Raw genomic sequence first — 17,500 nt, 5'->3', positions numbered from 1 at the left:
CTTCTTTTTCAGGACAAAAATGGGCCGTCTGAAAAAACTAGACGGAAACCTTCAAAGATCCCAGAGATCTAAGTATTATGAAAACACAGCTTTCATTTGAGCCTGCGATCATGTTTTCGCGTGAATAAAAACACGTTCCAAATTGAGGTTTTCAACAACGCAGTCGTGTCTTTGGCTTGTATCTTTCACCGTAGTATCTTGATAAGGCCAATTTTGTCACCGCTGGCTTGGCGCCAAAACAAGGCCGCCGTAGAGGAGGGCTCCCAAAATTTCGACCATAATGGGTTTTTTACCGTGCACTAGCGCATGCACACGTGTCTCGGACGTTTCGCCTCCATCGTAATGCGAAGGCTTAGTAGTGTTGTAAACTCTAGGTAGAGTAGGGTCGGTAAACAGGGCAGCTCTTGGCTGAGCCCCATAACAACGCTGTCGTCTTCATCCAATGGGTGTAATTTCGTCGCCCGTGCCAGAGCGACATTAACCGATACCCGTGACCAAATCGAAATTGGAAGCGGGTTCTGCTACACGTAGAAATCTGAAAAAACGTCTCTGGTGGTCGGCAACACCCGGCTGTCCCTCCCCCACTATCAATTAGCACCTGAATGCAGCTTGCTACACTTCATTAGGGGTAATTTTTTATGTTTAATGACTGGCACGTATGTATGCCATGTTATGGAAGATGAAATGTAGCCTAATGTTGGTTATGTCTTGACACGAATGATGGAATAACTAAATATAACCTTCGTTAATAAACTTCGCCATGTGTTCTTGAATATTAGGAAAGTCTGCGTGCCGTTTTTATTTTTGAGGTTAAGGAGTGTAACGGTGGTGTGTCCATGCACAGCAGACGTTCCGCAAGGTAGAGGTACAGCGGCAGCCGTAAACTGGCATATTTGTCAATGTGACCGCCGTTGAATACTGGGCATCACCATGTCAACGCTGGATATCTCTGCCTTGTCGCTCACCGCTGACGGCCGGCGCGCGGTAACGAGCAAGCGGACCGTCGCTGTAGCCAGTGACGAAGCGCAAAAAGTGCGCCGCTGCGCCTCGGGTGCCGCAGATAACGCGCAGTTATCGTCCGATGGTTGGCAGCTGGTTTGCTGCTCCCCGTTTTCTTGTGAATTCTATCGTTAATGTTGTCTAAAATACGCATGAAAGTTTTTTAATTCACCGATGTAATCAAATTGCAATTATGGTGGGCAGTCGCTGTGCTACTGTATGATGCCGCAGGAGCTGCGATACCGGCGAAGACGTCAGTTTCCACAGGTTCCTCGACGATGGCAGATACACGTACTTTCAAGCTCAGCGTTTTCCTTTCTGCTTTGTGACTTCGTTAACATACCACACTTCACTGTTCTCGCGTTTGAGTCGTATGCTAACACGTGTGGACAAAGCTGCTATTTCACTTGTACTTGCAAAGTCTGGTGGGCTCAAATGAACGAGTGAATTATGCGATGGCATGAGCACGGCTTGGCCAGACTGTTGATGAAGCCTACTTTCCAGTGGCGATGTCACAATAAGAGAATGACCGGGATAGAAAATCGTTTCTCCCTTCTCTGTATTTCTGCACCTCTTTGAGGCCTTGCATATATCCCATTTATGGGTTGTTTCATCGGCATCACGTGTTAAAGTGCTCATGTTTTCTGCCATTCTGTAGACATCCGCTATATTGTGATTTCTATGCGTGAACCTGCCTGGTATTCTCAGCCTGACCGCAATGTTGTAATAACAACAAACCCAGGGGTCTTCAGGCGTACTCGTCGAAAGCAAGTACTGAAACTGTAGCAAAAAAAAAAAAAATGCTGATGCTTTACGCCTGTCCTACAATACAAGTTGCTTATTGTGAGCGCTAGCTGACGGTGGAAACGGGCAACAAACGCCGTCTAATTTGTTTTGTCTCCTTGAAGTACGGCGAAGGCTAGTCGTTTACAAGCTCACGATGTCTCAACAAGGGACTTTTACCGCTTGCTCCCTGTCACTAAAGATTATCGTTCCTTCTACTCACTCCTGAATTGTTCTTACTGGTGCCAGTTGTCAATGTATGCCTTTCGGTTCCATGTAACCTTCGTACGCACAGGTACTGCGTTCCCAAGGGCGCTTTGGCGGGCTGCTGGGCGTATGGACGCGCTTAAAACAAGCGAGCGAAAGATAACGAGACATCCGTAGCCCTACGCGGTTCCCGGCCTCTTTCGTACACTTCTGTTTCAAAAGGATAGAATAAACAACCAGCCGAGGCACCTGCGTAGGCTCATACGCACCCGGTACGGAATAAAAAAGGCAGCCATTTGCTTTTTTCTACCTAAGAAAAAAACAAAAAAGATAACAATAAATTTTGTTTTGTGCTTCCTGTTTACGCAGCGCCATCTCTTGGGTGCCTTCGGTAGTTCCATGTGCTACTGCTGCTTATATTTCGTACCGTTGTCAAGGCTGCAGTTTCCCTTCTCTAAACTGGTTTATTCTATGGGCTGGGTTTGAGCTAGTTGGTATAGCGACATAATGAAAACGGTAAGCGCACGGTAAGACTGGAACAAGAATGCCGAACAAGAAGAACAAGCGCTCTGTGTGTGTCGTCATCTTGTTCCAGCCTTACCGTGCGTTTACCGTTTTCATTATGCCGTTGTTTTGGCATGATTTGATTGTTGGTACATTCGAGTGGTCGTTTTCGAGCGCACCAGTACGCTCTGGAGACGCGCGTCCCGTTCAGGTGGTCGAAATCGAGAGCTCTACGTTCGGCTGGTTCTTTCAGAGCACCACGCTGCATCTCTGAGGGCTCTCACTTTGTACTCGGAGTCAGACCGAGATCTAATCACGTGACTCCCGCGTGTCGTGTGTTTACTACAGACGAGGCGGTGACGCGTATCCTGTTCCGTCATCCGATCGCTCTGGCGAGTAGCTGCAGGTACCGCTCGGACTCGCTTTCTCTCACTCGGATGCTTGAAGTGTTCCCTCACCAAGTCGTGAGCACAAAATTTATGATAGCTTTAATGGCCAGGTTAGGCGTCTTTTAGGTGTACGTTATCCTCACGATGCCGTAGCCACTGCGGCGGAACGTTTAAAGAAGTCCGTTATGTTACGTCCGAGCGTGGTTGCCGAAAGCGATAGGAAGAAATGTGTCGTAGGTATTCCGCACATTCATTGCGTATCTGATAGGCTAACGAAAGTAGGAAGTAGATACGGCGTTAACGTTGTTTTTACGGCAGTCAATAAGCTAAGTAAGATATCATCGCCGCTATGCAGAGAAAGAATGAGCGAGTGAAAGACAAGGAATGACCGATATTAGAGGTGAAGCTCCTTAGGTCCGAGCCTTGTCGTTGTCCACGTCCGACACGGTCCACGAAACCTAAACCGACAAAAAAACAGGAACATTTGTGAACCGCAACTGAAAAAAAGCAACATCTGTGAAAAAAAATACTTGACGGGGCACTGAAGTGAAAAAAAGACATCTGTGAAAAAGATACATGGGAGGGCACTGCAGTGATGAAGAAAACCTCTGTGAAAAAAAAGATACCCGATAAGGCGCTGCAGTGAAAATGGGTATATATAAGCGCGTTCCAGACCACACATACCCTTTCTGCCATGGACCGTGAACGCGCGCTCGCCCGCGAAAGACAACGTCGACGCATACAGCGAGCTACCACCAGGGGGGTGTGCATAGACCTTGTCTTTGCCAACTTCAGGCTAGATCCGATTGAAGAACCATTGCCTCTGCATTTCACGGACCACAAAGCAGTAATGAAGGGAAAATGGAATCTACAACTCAACACGACATAACATTTATGACAAATAAACATTTTATGTAACTGTACAGACGCGTTCTCACTCATTTACATACGCGAGTGGGCAATGTTACGGGAGATTCAGGGTTACCGAACGATGCCCAGTGCTTCGCCCACTCATCATTATTCGTGGATATGCGTGGATCTTTTTTTTTTTTGTTCAGTGAAACACGCGGAGAAATTCACTGATTGCCGTACAGGTGTGGTGTATAGACTATTTTATGGGTGGGTTCGGTGCCGGCATATTGGGCTCTTAGCCTTGCCCTGCGGTATCTTCAACAAATACCCGAACTGTGCTGCAGCTGACGTACACACATAACGGTTGGGTGGGTGCGTTCGACGTTTCTTGCCGCACCGGTCGAAGTTTCTTGCTGATGACCATATTTCCGACGACCTACGAATGTGATCGCCACTATATCGGTGGACAGCGCGCATTGCTAGTACTTCGACTTCTCATTACCTGGGCACAAATTCGCCCAATAAAGAATTTTCATATGTACCAACTTGTGTTTTGCGTACTTCATCATCACGGCTAGGTGACAATATTTCGGCAGTTCGTTATAATGAGGATCATCAGATTGAACATATCTGTGGAACGTTTCTTCTTTCAGTTAGTGTGGTTTATGAATTCTTTAGATGGGCTCCGACTGTATGAACTTGTTCACTCTAAGAAAAGATCGAGTAAAAAGGGCGTCTTTTTGTCCCACAACAATAATCGTCATCTGGCTTGCTAGCGTTTCCTTTCTTGAAAACTCGGCGCTGGCCACTTTCGTGCCAAGAATGCTATGTCACGCTGATAGCGCGCATGTCGTTCGTGACCAGAAAGTGCCGGGCGCGCGGCGATAGTGCAAGGAAAGGAAGGCAAAATAAATGACGATTATTGTTGTGGGACAAAAAGACGCCCTTTTTACTCGATCTTTTCTTAGAGTGTTGTAGATGCTTTCAGGTGCCTCCAGCTAACAAATCTTTAAGGATGGTTTGATTACTTTGCTAAACCATGTTAGCGCGTATGCTGCGTTCAGCGCGTGACCAAGTTTTCTACCTGCAGTAATGGGCATAACGCAAGCGAACAGATAGGAAAGGACAAGAGGCGCGCGTGCTACTCGCCCCTATCGATAGCCAGGTCCCACCGACATGTTTTTCACGAAGCAGCTGTCATCATTGAACGTCGCCGCACGTTCTCATAGAAGACACGTAATAATAATAACTGTAAAAGGCACCTTAAAAGATCTTTGGCGTACTAGAATCTACATTATTATGAGATGATATGTATTGGTGCACATAAAGAACTCAGTGAAGCGACAAATACTAAACCTATTTTACGGGGGTTTTAACGCGGTGAAAACATGGGCGACAAGCTATCCCCACAACTGTCAGCGTCAGCGGCGAAGGAACGCAAAGGCGCCGCTACAAACCATGCATTCAGACGTAAGAAAGCTCTCGCAAAACAAAACATGTATTGGCCTTCGGCGACGAATCTGCCCAGAAACTCGGTTCAGCGATAGCAGATGTATCTAGCGAAAAAAGTTCTGGCAGGAAAGAGAAATCCAGGAAATAAACTCCGGTTAATTGTCCGCCACGTTGGTATAGTGGTTACGGTGCTCCGTTGCTGACCCAAAAATTACGGTTTTGATCTTGGCCGCGGCGGTCGCATTTTGCTGGAGGTGAAATCATAGACGCCAGTGCAGGCTCATAGCCAAGAATATTTTTAGGGGGGAGGGAGGGCCCACATGCTGAAGGCCTTGAAAGACACCCATTTTCTCCCACAACCAATAGAATTCCGGGAGGGAGGGGGCGCCCCCCTCCTTTCTCACTGCCTACTTTTCTAGGCCCCTTGTGTTGAGCTGTGGGAGGGCACGTTAAAGAACACCAGACGGTCGAAATTTGCGTCGCCCTCCCCTACGGCGTGCATGTAATCGTATCGTAGTTTTAGCATGCAAAACATCAGGTAATAGTATTTTAGTTTATTAAAAAAACACAAAATTTAGGTAGTGTTTCTTGTTTCCTTGCGCATTTCGTTGGACGGAGCCGGTGATCAGCAGATCCGTACACTCCAAGAAAACGGAGTGTCGGTGCGACTCCTGTCGGGGATTCCTGACTTTCCACATATGTGACTCTCTTTAAAGTGGCACGGTGACTCTCTTGTGGGTCACGCGACTCTCCAAAGAGTTTATGATGATCTCCAGAGAGAGTTGACGTGACCCTTTAAAACAGGGCCATATACGTGACAAGCCAAAATAGTCAAAAGACACATTTTTTTTCTTAGAGTGTAGCGGTAGCACACGCGCGTGATCATTTGTGATATGAGTCGATTTGTGTGTGCCGCGAGCCAACACCTTATAAATTCTTTACTTTCCATTTGGAGTCATATATTACACAACAGCGTGTTAGGTGACGTGACGGAAGCAAATCTCGGAGGCGGCGTGAGCATTTCGATGGACGCAACATGCTAGAAGCCCGCGAGCTTAGATTTAATGCACGATAAAGAACATCACGGTGTCCAACTATCGGCGGCACTCCACTACAGCGTCACTCACAATCACATCGTGTTCTTGTGGCGTAGAACCACAACACCTATAGTAAGAAGTATCACCACCTTCTCTGTAGCCAGAGAAACCCAACTGGAAGTAAACAGCTCTAAACACACGGAGACGGCAAGTGACCAGACGCTGCAACCTAAGAAGCTTAGGGCTCGATATTGCGAAATGCTGTCATTAGACTGTTAAATGTACGCCAACCCCTCGATATTTGCTATCGGCCGAGCTTTTCGACCAAGCAACATAGTTGCGTCGCTTGCGCTGAGTCGCGCAAAACTGGGGCAGAGCAGAGCTCGTCGGCCCTCGGCTGGTCCTGGCTTGACTAGGCACACATGAAATCACAAGCCCATACACGAAGTGTTCACGTGATCACATTGTAATTCACGAGTATCGGCTACGTGTCACTCGGCATCCACTGGGAATCTCTTGAAGATCACAGCACCAATTTACACGCCCACACACAAAGTGTTCACGTGATGACACTAATTCACGAGTATTGACTACGTATCGGGCGGGTTGCATTGGAGATCCCTTGGCAATCACAGCGCCAAGTACCCTAATGACCTCAATGAGCTTAATTGGCCTCACTTGAATATTCCAGGATTGTTCACATATAGCTTGCATCCCAAGTCAATCTAGCCTTAAATATAGTTGCTTATTTTAATTAAATATATTTACTTGCATATTCGAGGCTTGGTCCCGATTAGCTTGCATCCCAAGTCAACCTGAGCCTAATTAGGTAATTAGCTTATTTTCCAATAGTTAGGCTCACTCTTATCAGTGTTGATTAGACTAAGTTCGGCACATATTACCGCGCTCGGCATTACTCTGCACAGGAAAATCCCAGCTAGGCTGAGTTAAGATTTATTAAGCTGTGATTTCATTTGCTTAATTATGTGAAACTAGTTAGGTTTTACCATGCTCAACGTAGCTTAATAAGGCTGTCAACGGTTACACTGCCTTAACTAGGTACAGCTATTCTTATTTTGCTTGAAGTAGCCGCGCCGATGCGACCACGACACGGTGTCTACGCCGAAAACCGGACAAACGGCGGCCATTGCACAACCTCTGTTAAAAGAAAGGGAATAAATCAACCCGTTTGGCTGCACTTTCGATACCTCCGGTGTTGTCCGAGTGCCATTTTCTTATTCTGCAGCGTTAAACGAGTCGTTGCCACAGAAACGGGAAATGACTATACTCGGCGACAACTTTCTGTGTCAATGAAGGGAAAGCTACGCGGGCGGAGCTAACTGCTCTGTGTTACTGCGCCAAAGTAGTCCCCGATGAACTTGTTTCGGTTTCAGTTTCGGCGTGACAGATGCGTATTTCCTGCGGTTCATTTCTTCGCATGTGCTCCTTGGTTGATTGCGTTGAACCACGATTACTGAGCGTGCTGGCATATTGGCGTTTCGTTCCCTACGCTTAATTTGTCTGTGTCATTCTGTGTCGTCCACAAATGACGTGAATATTTTCAGCGCTGCAGTTTTTAGGACATGCATTGATATGTAAATTCATCTAGAGCTGAAAACTGACGCGTGTCGCGTACTTACATAGCGCGGGCGCGGTATACCGAAGCGCAGCTCGCACATCCTGCGTTGCGAAGTGAAATTCAGTTTGGATCGCGTTGAGTTACGCCGGCATGAAAAGGCCCACTGCCCCATGCTCCGCGGCTCAGAAAACGTATAGCGGCGACCTCGCGCCGCTGCAGAACCCACGAATCCTGTGCTCAATCCCAACCGCTGCCCGTTTCCGTCTCCTTCATTGGAGCCTTGGAAGAAGGGCCCCACCCGCAATGAACCACATTTTTTTTTTCTCAATAAATGTTGTTTCTCTCTCTCCGTCATTAAAACCGTACGGGCAAGCGGTCATTTCTCACGATACTGCATGGCGCCGGTTATGTACGCCTCAGGATAGCAATCGTATATTGCACTTGTAAGGTTACTTTCTTAGAACAGGAAGGCGTGTAAACCCCTGCACGTCTGTAAAATGTCATGCTTTATGAACATCTACACAATAGCGCTGGTTCTAAAGTTCAAAAATAAATGGTCACCTACCATTTCGCCAGCAGTAATTGGTTCCTGACAACGTAAAACACACTTCATTAGCTCACTTTGTCCAACGCCAACATTCTGAACCATACTCAGCCTGGTAATTACACCATCCCTCTTCCCTCCACATTACAATTTCGATTTTCGTGGCTGTGGCCGGTATTCACACACACTATACCTGAACCAGCAAGGAAATCCCTTGAACACACAGGGCTACCACGGCCTGTTGCAGACAGTTTTAAATCTGGACACGGCGAGTATTTGTCAGGAGGAATAAATTGTGCCACGTGAAAAATTGCAGCAGCTAAAACAAGGTGTTTTGTTATATATTTCCTGCATAATCAGCTGGCTAAAATATAAAAGTCGCTCAAGTACACTCTAAGAAAATATCGAGTAAAAAGGGCGTCTTTTTGTCCCACAACAATAATCGTCATTTATTTTGCCTGCCTTTCCTTGCACTATCGCCGCGCGCCCAGCACTTTCTGGTCACGAACGACATGCGCGCTATCAGCGTGACATAGCATTCTTGGCAGGAAAGTGGCCAGCGCCGAGTTTTCAAGAAAGGAAACGCAAGCAAGCCAGATGACGATTATTGTTGTGGGACAAAAAAGACGCCCTTTTTACTCGATCTTTTCTTAGAGTGTAATAATGCGCGCACACAGGCACACCAGTCACAGGAATAAACCTTTAATACTGTGTCCCCTTCTTTCAAGCCAACTTCATATATCAAAGCCAGACAGCAGTGTATTTTCAACGAAACATTTATGACTCCGTGAGCACTTATATGAAGTACCTGACTACAATGTACAGTAAAAACGTCATGAAGACGCGCACATTACTGCGCGTATTCCCTTAAGACCTCGTCATTTGGCCCTGTATAAACGCACTTGAAGAAGCATTTGTGCTCAACGTGCCCATTTACTTCAGCAATTAACATGTGCAATCGAAGAGTGTCGCTAATCCCGTTAATCGGGTTGGCAATCGCCGGGCGGATTCTAAGGGCTGGCGTCACGGCCCTCCGAAAACGCACCACGAAAGCGCGGACAATTTAGGGTTGGTCCTTTGGTGCGCCAGCGAACGCCGGTTGTGGTCCAAAGACCGAGTCACAGCCGAGAGTCGATAACACAAACGAAAACGAAATATATTCTCGGTTAAGGCAATACAAATAACACAATCACGTGCACACTCGGCTGGTACCAGTTACAACTTCACAATATAATTCAGATGGTGTTTACACAACGGGAGCTAAACAAACAGATCACACGCTACAAATGCAATCGCATGCATTACAACTATTCGATGACCGTTAAAGTCCTGAATATACAATGGCGTATCCAGTCCGCAATACTTGGACGGTAATCGAATGCTTCTCTTCAAGGAAACACTCACGCCAGCTCCAGCGTTGATCGTCGTAGCTCAACCGTCGTCGTGACTTGTCACGGCTCACACGGCGTCGTCATCCAATTCTTCCAAATTGACGATCGGCCGACCGCACACCATCATAACCACGTCTTCTTTGGCTAACGGAGCCACACTTCGCATAACTTCACCATCACCGGGCCGACTGACTCACACCTGTCTCGACGGCACTACTACTGACTTCACTACTGTCGATTGCACGCTTTTATCCCTTCTCCCTCGGGTTCTAGAAGCGTCGGGATGTTTCTTCTGCGTGCAGTACAGCTAAGCCTGGGGAAAGGGCGAGAGCTTTCTCGTAGGTTCGAATCGCGGCGGCATCGCTCGCGGATGCGTCCCCCCCTCCTTCTAGAAACATCCAGGATTTGCCGGGCGTTTGATCGCGTCGTCTGCGCCTGGCTCGATTGGGTGAGGAGGATGCGGCGCGCCGGCGTCTTTTGATGCTTGTTTTTTTCGTCTTTTCGCGCTTCTTGGCGAGCGGTTCGCGCCGTTCTGTTCGTAGCAGTTTGAAAGCGGCCTCGCGCGCGCTTTATAACCCGCTAATTTGTGACAAAGAGACAAACAAAACATGAGCAAGTGGATACTAATTATTATCCACGTACGTAGTGTAACTGATGGTGGTATTTTTTTGCCAGATGAGTGAAACAGTTACAAATGATGAGACAATGCATTTTGGGAAGTCACTTCAATCTCGCAGCTCTTGAGCTATGATTCATCCAGTCTTGTCACTTCATCCACCCGTAACAGCTATTTGAAAAGGCTGTTTACATTTTGGGCATCAAAAAGGAATACATAGCATCCCACAAACAATCAGCATCGCATGAGCCAGCGCACACCGGGTTCACCAGAGTTCCTCTATACCACTCAATCCACTGTCACTACCGTCACTGCAGCTGCTGGAGTCAGATCCCAGAGTAATTATGATGCTGTCTACCGTGCTTTCGATTGCACCATCCTGCTCCCAGGCCTCCTCTTCAAGACGCACCACACGAGCGCAGTCGCGGGCCCAGTTTTCTGGAGTCACAAGGGCAACGGCTTCATCCAGAAGTTTTTCGGCTCCGGCAAGAGTGAACGACCTGTTGTTGGCTGCAATATACCCCTTGACCTGGCTCCATACCATTTCAGTAGAGTTGAATTCACAATGGTAAGGAGGAAGCCCAACAATGTCATGACCAGCAGCCTTGGCCAGGGCATCAATCCGGTATCCAGAAAAACGGTGCTTGTTTTGGTTAACCAGCTGAATGAGCTCGGGCTTCAACTGGTCATTAGACCACGGGATGTTTTTTTTTTTTTTTTTTTTAGTCAACCAAGACTGAATCTCGGCCTTGCGCGACGACGTCGAGGGCAGCTTTTCGAGCTGAACACTATGGTATGGAGCATTGTCCATGACAATTACGCTCCGTGGCTCAATGTTTGGTAAAAGTTGCTCTTTGAACCATCTCTCAAAGCGTGGGCAATTCATTTCATTGTGGTAGCCACTGGTAACACTCTTTCTCGCCCGGAAAATGAGAGATGCCCCATCCACGAAGCCGTTTTCACTTCCAGCATGGAGGAAAATGAGCCGACCACCTTTGCCGCTCTGTGCGCGAAGCCCAGTTGTGAGACCCTTGCGGAAGGCGTCCTCGCGTGACGACACAGTGGCGTCCTCCCACACCTTTCCCTTGGTGTGCCCAGCGTTCACCCAAGTCTCGTCAAGGTAGTATATAGCCCTACGAAAGCAAGGGAAAAATGTGGCCAGGTTTTGTTTTTAACGAGAGGGATCAATTGAGACAGAAGAAATTTATGATGTGCATCTAATATCATTCTACCGGGCAGGCAGATATTTCCACTTTTTGGGTGGTACTGGAAAATAAAAAAATAAAAAAAATGTTCGCGGAAGGTACGTACTCACAAGAATAACAAAATAACTTCATTCAGAGCTATCCATACTTCATTAGAACACGTCGATACGTACTTGTGCGTTCGCCTGCCTAACCAGAATAACAGGCAAAATACAAATAAGAGCCACAGATGCAGAAACAGGCCATAAAAATACAAATAAAGATGAACGGCAACATGTATAAGGACGGGTGAATTAAAAATTAAATATTTAGCGGCACGAGAACCCTCCATCTTTATTTCCTCTTCCTACTCTTTCAACTCTGAATTTTTACATGGGGCATTTGTGTTTTAATTGACATCGTTGACGTTTATATCTCTGTCCAACAAATAGAAGCAGTAACTGTACGTACCGTTTTTCCTTTCGCATTTCTCGAATGGTCCGCAGATATTTCCGCCTCCACACGATGATGTCGTCCCTTTCCAGCAGTGCACAGTTACGTTTTCGCTTCCGAAATGCAAATCCAATGTCATTCAGAAGCCTGCGCATCGTTCTGACACTCAACTGCTTCGGTAGCCCCATGTCGGTGTCGCCGATTACCTCGCTGAGGATCTTTTTTACCGTTGGCGCCTGGTTGCTAATGTAGTTAGTACTGATGTACTTTCCGGCGAAGTGCAGACAGGGTGAAACTATCGTACCGCTGAACTCTTGTCTTTCCAGTAACTTTTGTTGGTGATTCAGCGGCGAAAAGAAGCCTTTTGCGCTTCGGGGACTTCAGGGTACCCTTTAAAACATCCGCCTTGAGTCGTGGGCCAGTACGCTCGCTCACGCCGGTTAACTGGCTAACCGAACGAAACACGGAAGCGACGGAGAGTCCCGGTGGCGTCGGTCTCACTTGGGCGTACACGTTGCAGATCACTTGCTTGGTTTGTTTCGACAGCTTTTGGTACTCAAGCTTCTTGAATATCCTGTGCGGCGAGCCAATTGGCGAGCAGCCGGACGAAGAAGACACAGGCGACGTGGAGGCCATTTTAAAGACGATAGTCTTTCTTGGGGAACTTAAACGCAGAAATTTTGGTCTGTCTTTCTGTTTAGAAAAAGTTTATTGCATCACAGAACGCTACTAATAGTTCAGTACAGTGTCGTAATCAAAGACAGTAACATATACAAGTGTCTGCGCACTATATACATGAAACATTTTTACACAGAAGTGCAAGTCCACAGGACGTCTTCAACACATGCTACTGTGGGCTAACATACACTTACAACAATCTTATTTTCACATGATATACATGACTTCATGAACATGCAAGCACATATGTACAGCAGATGTTATGGTGTTGGCAATGTACAGATTGAATAATGGTAGCATGAAATGTATATATACAAGAACCCACTCGAATACGGGAACATGCACACACAGAAATAATAAATACATACATATTATATACATTCATCAAGCTCTGTCTGATGACATGGCTACAAAAACCAGGCTAGATGGAAATCCAGCCGCACACGCCCATCAACCACCGACAGGAAACGGCATGACCATTGCCGTAGGAATTCCTCTTCCCCAAGGAAGAACAATTCCTCCGACAAAAAGGACATAAGTTCGGAGTACAACCGTTCCAGAATCGGAAACAGAGTTCGGCGACGGTGACCTGCTGCAACAGCCTCACACCTGTTACGCCACAAACAAAAAGCCCCCGCAGCAATTAGAAGGCGTGCAAAGCGACTACGCGAGCAGCGGCCAGATGTGACGAAACGATTAACTCCTAGGCCACGGAAACCAGTGTTAACGGCTCGCCAAAATACCCTTGCAATTACACACTGCTGCAGCACATGCTGGTTGGACTCTTGTAGTGGACAGTTAGGACAAATGGAAGATGGGACCATGCCCCACCTCTCCAGCCTGTCTCGTGTTGGGAGTACTCTCCATGCCAAACGCCACATGAAGTCACGGAGATGACCAGGTAGAAAGGATGCCGTTATCGCGCTCCACGAGATACGACTCGAACGTGCTAGACGGGCTGGAGGAACCAGAGGGAGCAGCAGGGCTGCCGTTATATCTACAACCCGGTTTTCTAGAATGTCCACATCAGGGCAAACCTGCTGTGCATGCCGATAAAATGCTACTGCCGTGGAGTAAAATGCAGGCACGTTAAGTGCTTGCGGCGCGGAGTTAAGCCTTGCTCCCGGTAACAAATAGCGTAACTTTGTGCCTAAGAAATAGCAGGCAAGATCACGCGCTGGACACTGGTCACCGTTTAGCAACCGAAGCAAGAATCGCAGAGCAAGCAGCCGGCAGCGAACAGACACAGACGGGAACGCGAATCCACCTCTGTTGCGTAGTTGCCCAAGCGCAGCTCGGCAAACCAACTCTGTTCCACCTGACCAGAAAAACGAGCCAAGAAGGGATTGCAACGACCTAGTTATTCGCAAGGGGGGCTGCACAACATGAGAAATGTACCATGCACGGCCGCAAAATACTGTCTGTTCTAAGTACCGCCTTTCCAACAGCGGTAAATCGTACTCTTGCGCTTCCCGGACGCGTCGTTTTACATCTTCGAGTACTGAAACCCACACGGAGGATGATATGCCGTGGTAGGTATAATGAAGCCCCAAAATACGTAGACAGCCGCTTTTTTGAAGGCGGAAGATGGGACTTAGGCAGATGTCTGGGGAACCAATAAACAAATATCGACATTTTGAAAAATTTAACGCAGCACCGGAGATATTCCCATATTCATCGAAAAGCCGTAGGCTACGGGATAGGCTGTCCTCGTTCTTTAGATACAATGTGATGTCATCGGCGAAAGCTGTCACCTTCACAGTATTACTTCCAGGTAGTGGGAGACCTCGAATGTATGGATCGTTAAGTAGTGAGCGCAGGAACGGTTCGAGACTAAGCACAAAAAGTACTGGAGATAGAGGACACCCTTGGCGAACTCCGCGGGTAACAGGAAATGGCGCACTTTCATAACCATCAAGAAACAACGTGCTGTGTATGTTTCTGTATGCGTTTCTGAGAAGCTCAACAAAGTTTTGCGAGAAGCCAAACGCCTCCATAACGCTAAATAGGTAGCTATGTTCAAGGCGATCGAATGCCTTTTCTTGATCAAGTGAAACCAAGAGCCCACGTGCTGATCTCGTTACCGTATACGCGATGATGTCACGCGTAACAAAGGAGAGACTATGAATTTCTCATCCAGGGATCGAGCACGTCTGATGATGTCCTATTAAGGAAGGCATCAGGCTTCTCAAGCGCCGAGTGACAACTGCAGCAAAAGTTTTGTAATCAACGTTGAGAAGCGTAATTGGTCTCCAATCCTCCGGGCGAACTGAAGATGGGTCATGTTTAGGTATCAACACAATGCGGCCATCGTGAAAGCTATCTGGGAAATCAAAGTGCTCAAAGCAGCGGCAAATAACAGAGGTGAAAGTGGAACCAATGTCATCCCAAAAGCTTAAATAAAACTCAACGGGCAACCCGTCCGGGCCAGGAGCCGAACCACGCTTCATAGAAGACAATGCTTCTTTGACCTCATCAGCTGATGGACTTGCACAAAGTTGTGCAGCTACATCTGGTGGAACCTGAGGCAGACCACCAAGCATTGTGAATGTCTCAGCGGTACCATGATGCGTTGACATAGCCGTTCGAGCCATGTTCTCGAAATGAGTTAAGAAATGTGATCGATCACGCGCAGGTGGCAACGCAACGGGAACGGCTCTGGCGGCTTGGGCAATCAGCGGATTTGACTGTCTGAGGAGCGAGCTTCTCGCAAAGCGCAGTACTTCGGGGTGAGCACATGGATTACGTCTGCAACGCCAGGCAGCCGCTGACAACGACGATGCTGCAATAAGGCGTTGGAAACGGCCTCTTAGCTCTCGCTGCCATGCGCGCATCAAAGGAGTAAGTCGGTCGACCCGAAGAGCAATGCGTAGCTTTGTGGCAGTGTCTGCTAGTTCCTCCGACATACGCCGTCTCAAAGCACGCCCTTCAACTGAGCAGTGTAGACGCCACTGTACCTTGAGCGCGTCCCACGAGTCCGGACCGGATCCAAAACATGGCTGATCCCTCCGTCATAGGAATCGGTATAACACGAAAGTTAAACGTGTCTTCACAGAAGTAGTGCTTATTGTGTAGTGATGTATGAGAGCTTGTACAATGTCTATTCGTGTTTGGCAACGATAGCACCGTTTGACGTGGATGCACCCATGTTGACAGCATGTCTCTATCGCGACGACTAACGCCCATGATCATTATTAAACTGTTCTGGTAGCTGACGATGTGATATTTGGACACAGCGAATCGTGAATCCCGCGTAAGGATGATATCAACAAGCTCATAATCAACACTGGTACCCGGTATGCGCTTCTTCAAAGCGTCGTCAATTAAGGAGAGAAACGGCACGGTGTGCGCTTTCTAGTAATGGGTAGCCGACGCCTGTGCTCATGCATACATAACACACACTGCGCTTCAGCAACACGGGAGTTAGTCTGAGCCGCAAACGCGTGCGTCCCGCTGGCCTCTGTCTCGCAGGCGCGGCTCTCGCTCCACCAAGGCACGACATTCGCCCGTCGAAATCGCGTCCTTTCTGCAACGCATATTGCAGCAGTATTGTTTGTCGGTGCTCTCGCAATTGAAGCAGTCGGCCGCGGAGAAATCCCGTTGGTGCACGTGGAAGCTGCACTACTCCGATGAGCCGACGCACGCTAACACGAAGCCAAAGGCAAAGAAAGTAACTGCGTCAAGCGTGCCTCGGCGACGCCAGCGCGGCCAGTCTACCTCTCTGGTATCGAGACGCTTTAAACATTACCTCTGATATCGCGTGCAATCTCGGAGGAAGCGCTAGTAAGTGTCGATCGTGAAGCATTACTTCTTTTCACACCTCACAGACGGCGGCACCACCCCGCTCCGCCCGCCGCGAAAGAGAATGTGTGAAAGATATAAGGCGCGTTCGCGCCGTGTCTAGCATCCAGAGCACTGCACGGGCCCGGGCCGGCCCGAAAGCCCGGGCCCGGCCCGGCCCGCGGGCCGGGCCGGGCCGGGTAAGGCGTTCTTGGATCGGGCCCGGGCCGGGCTCGGGCCCTTGGTCTTCGGGCTCGGGTCGGGCTCGGGCCTGAGCCAGGCCCGTAGTAGGCCCGGGTCTCATACGTATAGGTATAATTGCGTGTGTACGTTGTGTGGCTTTGTTTTCGTTGTTTTATGGGGTTTAACTTCCCGAAGCGACCCAGGCTATATGAGACGCCGTCGTTGAGGGCTCCGGGTAATTTAAACCACCTGGAGTGCATTGGCGTGCATAGAAATTGCACAGTACAAGACGTCTACAATTTTGCTCCATCGGTATGCTACATGGGATTTCAAGAAAGGCCTAATATAAGTTTCCGCCATTATAGTGAGTGAAAGACGTTCTTGGGTACCGTGTAAGGAAAACAACGGTAAGCTGCCTAGATTAGTGTGTATAAGATGTGCGCGTTTGTATCTAGGGAAACATTTCGAGTATGCAGCTACGCTCGCATGCCCGTAGACTGGCCAACGCGACTTGTGGGTCATTAATATCTCAGGAGCTGTTTTTCGTGCATTTTAAGCAGTGTTGTAGGCGTTACCGAAAAAAAGTAACTAAATACGTTACTCGTTACGCTAACGAAAAAGTAATGCGTTACCGCCCTACGTTGCCTCTTAAAAAGGTAACGCGTTACCGTTACAGTTACCCTAAAAAAGTAACGGACGTTACTTCTGCCGTTACTCTATAGTCAGAAATTTTATTCACCGCATTTACACTGTAGGAACCCCAAATAACAGTTTTAGAAAGGTGATATTTATAATTCACACAAAATTTCCATCACTAACGTTTTTTGCGCGAAGTACCGATTTAACGAGAATACGTTGCACAAATGTGT

This window comes from Rhipicephalus sanguineus, chromosome 9, assembly GCF_013339695.2.
Source record: "Rhipicephalus sanguineus isolate Rsan-2018 chromosome 9, BIME_Rsan_1.4, whole genome shotgun sequence".
Taxonomy (NCBI): Eukaryota; Metazoa; Arthropoda; class Arachnida; order Ixodida; family Ixodidae; genus Rhipicephalus; species Rhipicephalus sanguineus.
Note: the sequence above shows the minus strand (reverse complement) of the source record.